General features: G+C 41.2%; 1 pseudogene; it reads right to left on the bottom strand.

Moving 5' to 3' along the window:
- Positions 1-472: 472 nt before the first annotated feature.
- Positions 473-5,007, bottom strand: LOC128931989 (uncharacterized; annotated as a pseudogene).
- Between the last annotated feature and the right edge of the window lie 1,768 nt (positions 5,008-6,775).

Below are 6,775 nucleotides of genomic sequence, written 5' to 3'. Positions count from 1 at the left end.
GGATCAATACTTTGTAGTTTTTAATCCAATCAAGTTGACACCCAGTATTAACCATCACAAGTCCCCTCCTTGCCAACTTGAACCCATACACATCTCCTGAGATAATAATATTCAAATAAAGACAATAATAGTCATAATTATGCCTCACATAATGCGACTATCCATGCCTCACATAATGCGACTATCCTTTGTACAATCAGAAATGCACCAATTCCCAACCCAAATACTTAATAATATACATAAAGTTATCATAATATACATAACTTTAAGTATAATACTATACTGAAAATTAACAATACTTAAATGCTAATGTAAAGTTAATAAATCTTATGTCACATGATAAAGGAGAAAGGAAATAAAATGAAGATATTTTCTTAGTAAAAGTGTATACATACACAAACATGTTTTTAACAAAAAAAGGAGGAGATACTCAAGACAATGACAGTCCTTCTTTCTGCAGCTGGGCATGTGGTCATAGCTGGTATTGATGACTACCTTCTTCTACTACCCATTCTGTATCCCTTTACCTTCAGCAAGCACCTCAGCAGGTTGTGGCTTTTTTTTTTTTCCTGGTGGAGTGACCCAAATCTTCATTCTGGAAGGGTCTGGTCATTTGCCTGGATTGGGCTGCTGTGGTTTCTCATTGACCTTAATCACAGGGCATGGTAATACTAAGCGATGACAGACTAATACTAAGTGGATCTCCTGTATTCCACCCATACTCTTCCTTACCTCCATTGTGCAGTAGTAGACTTCTTTCATTTTGATAGTCTGGGTCAACTACCCCAGCCAATGCTGCTACTCCCTTCTTAGCCTGTTGACTTAAAGGTAAAAGGAGGCCAAAGGGTCCAGGTAGCAATCTTAACTTCCATATTGTTGTTGCGTCTCCTGGTGGCAGTGTTCCTCCTTCTGGAACTAAGACCTCTATGCCAGAAGAATGTAACATCAAAGGAAGCAAACCATTTGCTTGGGAATTACAAGAAGTGATGGTGAGTGGGGCCACTTCCACTTCCACCCCTTGATTCCTGGACCTGTGAATCCTGGCTATGGGAGAAACCATGCCATATATTGAACACTGGTTCACAGCACACATGGCCTTCTAGAGAACTTTGCCCCAGCTCAGCAAGGTATTGGCATCTAGTTGGTATTGTAATTGTGACTTCAAAAGGCCATTTCACCATTCTATCAATCCAGCTGCTTTGGGATGAGGGGAAACATGGTAAAACCAGTGAATTCCATGAGCATGAGCCCACTACCACACTTCTTTAGCCACAAAGGGAATGCCTTGGTCAGAGGTAATGCTGTGTAGAATAACATGACAGTGGATAAGGAATTCCATGAGTCCATGGAGAGTAGTCTTGGAAGAAGCATTGCATGCAGGATAGGCAAGCCAATATCCAGAGTAAGTGTCTATTCCAGTGAAAACAAACCTCTGCCCTTTCCATGATGGAAGAGGGCCGACATAATCAGCCTGCCACCAGGTAGTTGACTGATCACCCCAAGGAATGGTACCATATCAAAGGCTCAGTGTTGGTCTCTGCTGCTGGCAAATTGGGCACACAGTGGATGTATCCAGGTTAGGCTTGATGAATAGAAGTCCATGTTGCTGAGTCCATGCAAACCTCCATCCATGCCGCCATGACCATTTTGTTCATGGTCCCATTGGGCAATGACAGGTGGCTGAGGAAAGAGGCTGAGTGGTGTCCACAGAATGGGTCATCCTTTCCACTTGATTATTAAAATTCTCCTCTGCTGAAGTCAATTGTTGGTGGGCACTCATATGGGATACAAATATCTTCACAGTTTTTGACCACTCAGAGGTCCATGAACATACCTCTTCCCAAAATTTCTTTGTCACCTATTTTGCAATCACACTTCTTCCAAGTCCCTGACCATCGAGCCAAACCATTGTCTACAACCCATGACTCAGTATAGAATCGCACATCTGGCCATTTCTCCTTGCACACAAAGTATACAGTGAGGTACACTGCTCCATGTTCTGACCACTGGGAAGATTTCCTTTCACTTCTGTCCTTCAGAGATGTCCTAAAAAGGGGCTGTAGCGCCGCAGCTGTCCACTTTCGGGTGATGCCTGCATGTTATGCAGAACCATCTGTGAACCAGGCCCAGGTCTTCTCTTCCTCTGTCAACTGATCATAGGGAACTCCCCACAAGACCCTCAGTGTAGGCTGTGGGAGAGAAGGAAGGGTGGCAGGAGCAGAGATCATGGGCATTTAAGTCACTTTCTCATTTAACTTACTTGTGTCTTCAGGACCTACTCACACCTGATCACATATATACCACTTCCATTTGAATGTAGAACACTGCTGTGCACAAACTGCTTTATGGCTAGATGGGTCAAAAAGCATCCAGTTCATAAGAGGCAGTTCAGGTCAGACGGTTATTTAATGACCCATAGTCAAATGTTCAGTTTCTACTAAAGCCCAGTGTTAGGTCAAGAGCTGCCTCTCAAAAAGAGAGCAGTTATCTGCAGAAGATGGCAGGACCTTGCTCCAAAATTCTAGAGGGCTTTTCTGAGATTCACCTATGGGGGCCTGCCAAAGGCTCCAAACAGCATCCTTATCTGCTACTGACACCTTAAGCACCATTGAATCTACTGGGTCATATGACCCAAGTGGCAAAGCAGCCTGGATCTGTTGCAGAGCCTTCTGTTCTGAATTTCACTCAAAACTGGAAGCCTTTCAGGTCACTAGATAAATGGGCCAGAGTAACACACCCAAGTGAAGAATGTATTGCCTACAAAATCCAAATAGGCCCACAGGTGTTGTGTCTCTTTTTTGGTTGTAGGAGGGACAAAATGCAGCAACTTATTGTTCATCTTGGAAGGAAAATCTCAACAGGCCCCACACCACATGACCCCTGGAAATTTTACTGGGGTGGAAGATCCCTGAATTTTAGTCAGATTTATTTCCCTATATCTGGCATGCAAATGTCTCACCAAAAAGTCCAGTGTGTTTGCTACTTCTCTCTTACTGGATCCAATCAGCATAAAGTCATCAATGTAATGGACCAGTAACATCTTGCAGAAGTAAAAAGTGATCAAGATCTCTCTGGATAAAATTACAACACAAAGTCGGAGAGTTGATATAACCCTGAGGTAGGACAATAAAGGTATATTGCTGACCTTGCCAGCTGGAGGCAAATTGCTTCTGGTAGGCCTTATGGACAGGAATGGAGAAAAAGCCATTTCACAAGTCAATAGCTGCATACCAGGTACCAAGAAATGTGTTAATTTGCTCCAGCAATGAAACTGCATCTGGTACAGCAGCTGTAATTGGAGTCACCACTTGGTTAAGCTTACAACAATCCACTGTCATTCTTCAAGATCCATCTGTCTTCTGCACAGGCCAAATAGAAGAGCTGAAGGGGGATGTTGTGGGAATCACCACCCCTGCGTCTTTCAAGTCCTTGATGGTGGCATTAATCTCTGCAGTCTCTCCAGGGATGCAATATTGTTTTTGATTTAATATTTTCCTAGGTAGAAGCACCTCTAATGGCTTCAATTTGGCCTTTCCCACCATTATATCCCTCAGCCTACCAGTCAGGGAGCCAATATGGGTTTATGCCAGATGCTAAGTATGTCTATGCCAATTATATATTCTGGTGTGGAGGAAATGACCACAGGGTGAGTCCAGGGAGACACTGGACCTACTTCAAGTAAGACCTGAGCTAAAACTTCATTAATTACCTGACCGCCATAATCTCCTACTTTAACTGGAGGACCATAATAATGTTTTGGGACCCCTGGAATCAACATCAGCTCAAAGCCAGCGTTCAGTAGTTCCTGAAGTATCTGATCATTTCCCTATTTCCAATGCATAGTTACCCTGGTAAAAGCCTATAAGTCTCTTTGTGGAAAGATGAGAGAAAGATTCACTGTAAAAATTATCAGTAATTTAATGGTGTTCTTCCTCAAGGGAACCCAGCTTCCCCTTAATTCAAGGGATTCTGAGTCTGTAAACTAGCTCAAATCTGGAAATTGCTTGAGAGGCCATGATTCTCTGTTTCTATAGTTCAAATTAGCCTTTTGTCTATTTAACCTAGAAGTTTTCTGCTTGTATAAATTAAGTAGATATATAATACGCTTCCTGTAAATTTCATTTCTAAGAGCACTGTGATAAATTATCCAGTGTCAGAGCTCTACATGAGTCAGGCTATTCTGATTGCTGCTTTGCTTCTGCTGGTCATTGTGGTAGCTACACCCACCTTGCCTTTGGTGGTTAAGTGCCACCACTTGGCCCCTGCCACCTGGGGATCCAATTATTCCTATTGTATTTAAATTTTGTCATTAAGTGTCTGCAGTTTCCACTGTTAATTTGACATACAGAGAAGAGCAATTACAGGGCTCTTCAAAGACGCAAGTGCTGCCCTCACAAATCTATTTTGCAAAACACTGGACAAAGGTACATCTACTAGACCCTTCCAGCTTGAATTAGTAGGTATAGAATGATTAATCCATGTTACCATCTCAATCTCCCTAAGCCCTGGGATCCCTTCTTCTACATTAAATCAAGGAAGATCAGGCATTTCCAACTTGCTCACAGTGGGCCATCTTTCAATACATATTTCAGCTAACCAAGCAAATAAACTATTAGAACCTTTTTAAACTCCCCAAACTGCAACATTAAAGGCAGAGTCCCTACTTAGTGGGTCCAAATCAATAAATTCAGCGTGATCCACCTCTATGTTCCTTCCACAATTATCCCATACCCTTAATATCCATTCTATTTATATAAATTAGAAAACTCAAGCAGTTCTTTTTGAGTGTAGCACACCTCATGAGTCACACTCTCAAGCTCACTTCTAGGGGCCCACTGCAACTTTAGGCTAGTTATAGGTCTAGAAGCAAATGTATGTTGTGGGTGGCTCCTGAGGAGAATCAACATTGTCTTGCCTTGCAACTGCCTTAGAGGAGGCCACCAGTGTTGCCTCAGGCAGTGCAGGGTTTACCTCCTCAGACAAAGGTGGAAAGCCTGATGGCGGCATGAGCTAGGGAGGAGAAGTTGCCACTACTGGGGATGGGGAAGCTGTTTCTTCTGGCAAAAAGGGTTCACAGGCGTTTACAAACTTAGTGTCCCAGCTTCAACAGGGTCCTCCCACATATCCCCATTTCAGATTGCAGGTTCCCATTCTTTTCCAATCAATGCCCTCACTTCATCAGTAGACACCTGAAGAGGCTGTACATGCACCTTTCATTGCAGGTCAGCCACTGGCATAAGAGCTTGTGTCTGTTTTCGACAATTTCAGCTCCTTCTGTATAGGAGATAAGATACTCAGGGCAATCTTAGTGGATTTGAGGCTCCATATCTTCTTCTGAAGCCAGGAGATAGAATATCTAAGTTCATCAATTTATTTCATATTTTGTTCACTGAACTTAGAAGCAACCAACCAGCTTCATTATGTTCCTTGGTTCTCCACATATGGTCAAAGGCATTATTTACAGAGTCATTAAACTCCTTACCTCTCATGAGTAATGAATTAGGAGTGTCAAATGTATTTATTTTGCATACCTCTCTAACAGTTCATCCCAAGGACTGTCAATGTTCTCCATACTGTTGGCAATAGAGTTCTTAGCATTTCAGGGTCTAATCATATTATGCAGCCAACTCCAGAAACCCCAGAACCAATGAAAGAACTCCATCCTTAATATTCTGTTCCTCTAGAACCACTTCTGATACTAATATCTATTTATTTATTTCATATATATATATGAAATTTATTAAGTATTAACTCACATGAACACAAGGTCCCACAATAGGTCATCCATCTGCAGGCTGAAGAGCAAGGAAAGCCAGTTCAAGTTCCAAAACTGAAGAACTTGGAGTTCAATGTTTGAGGGCAGAATGCATCCAACACATGAGAAAGATGTAGCCTGGAAGCCTAGGCCAGTCTCTTTTTTCACATTTTCCTGCCTGCTTATATTCTAGCCACGTTGGCAGTGTTCACCCAGATTAAAGGTGGGCCTGCCTTTCCCAGACCACTGACTCAAATGTTAATCTCCTTTGGCAACACCCTCACAGACACACCAGGATCAATATTTTGTATCCTTCAATTCAATCTAGTTGACATTCGGTATTAACCATCAAAATCAATTACTAATAATTCTCCAAATAAAAAATGACAGATTTATATGAGTTCACTGGTGAATTCTATCAAATTTTTTAGGAAGTAATAATGCCTGTTCTCTACAACCTTCCAAAAAGAGAAACAGAAAGAACACTTTCCAACTCATTCTATAAAGCCATGGTCACCCTAATACCAAAAATGTATAAAGACATTACAAAAAAGGAAAACTTTAGATCAATATCTCTCATAAACATAAATGAAAAATCCTCATCAAAATACTAGCAAAAACTCCAAGAATGTATAAAAACAATTATAAAATATGACCAAGCAGTGTGAAAGATTCATTCAACAGTGAAGAAACAATCAATGCAATCTATCTTATAAACAGACCAAATAGGGAAGAAAATAAAATCATATCAGTAGCTTCAGAAAAAGAATCTGAAAAAAATCCAACACCCAGTCATGTTTATTCTTTAAATAAATCAATGATCTAGGAATGGAGAATTTCCTCAGTTGATAAAGACTGACAAATCAGTGGTGAGAGGCTGGATGTTTTTCCCCTAAGATTGGGAGCAAGGCAAGGAAGTTCCCTCTCAACACTTTTATTTCACAGTGTACTGAAAGTTCAGCTATTGTGATAACACAAAAAGAAATAAAAAAATATTAAATGGAAAGAGATAGATAAAAC

Source organism: Callithrix jacchus, chromosome 5 (genome assembly GCF_049354715.1).
Source record: "Callithrix jacchus isolate 240 chromosome 5, calJac240_pri, whole genome shotgun sequence".
Lineage (NCBI taxonomy): Eukaryota > Metazoa > Chordata > Mammalia > Primates > Cebidae > Callithrix > Callithrix jacchus.
This window is presented reverse-complemented; position numbering and strand designations above follow the sequence as displayed.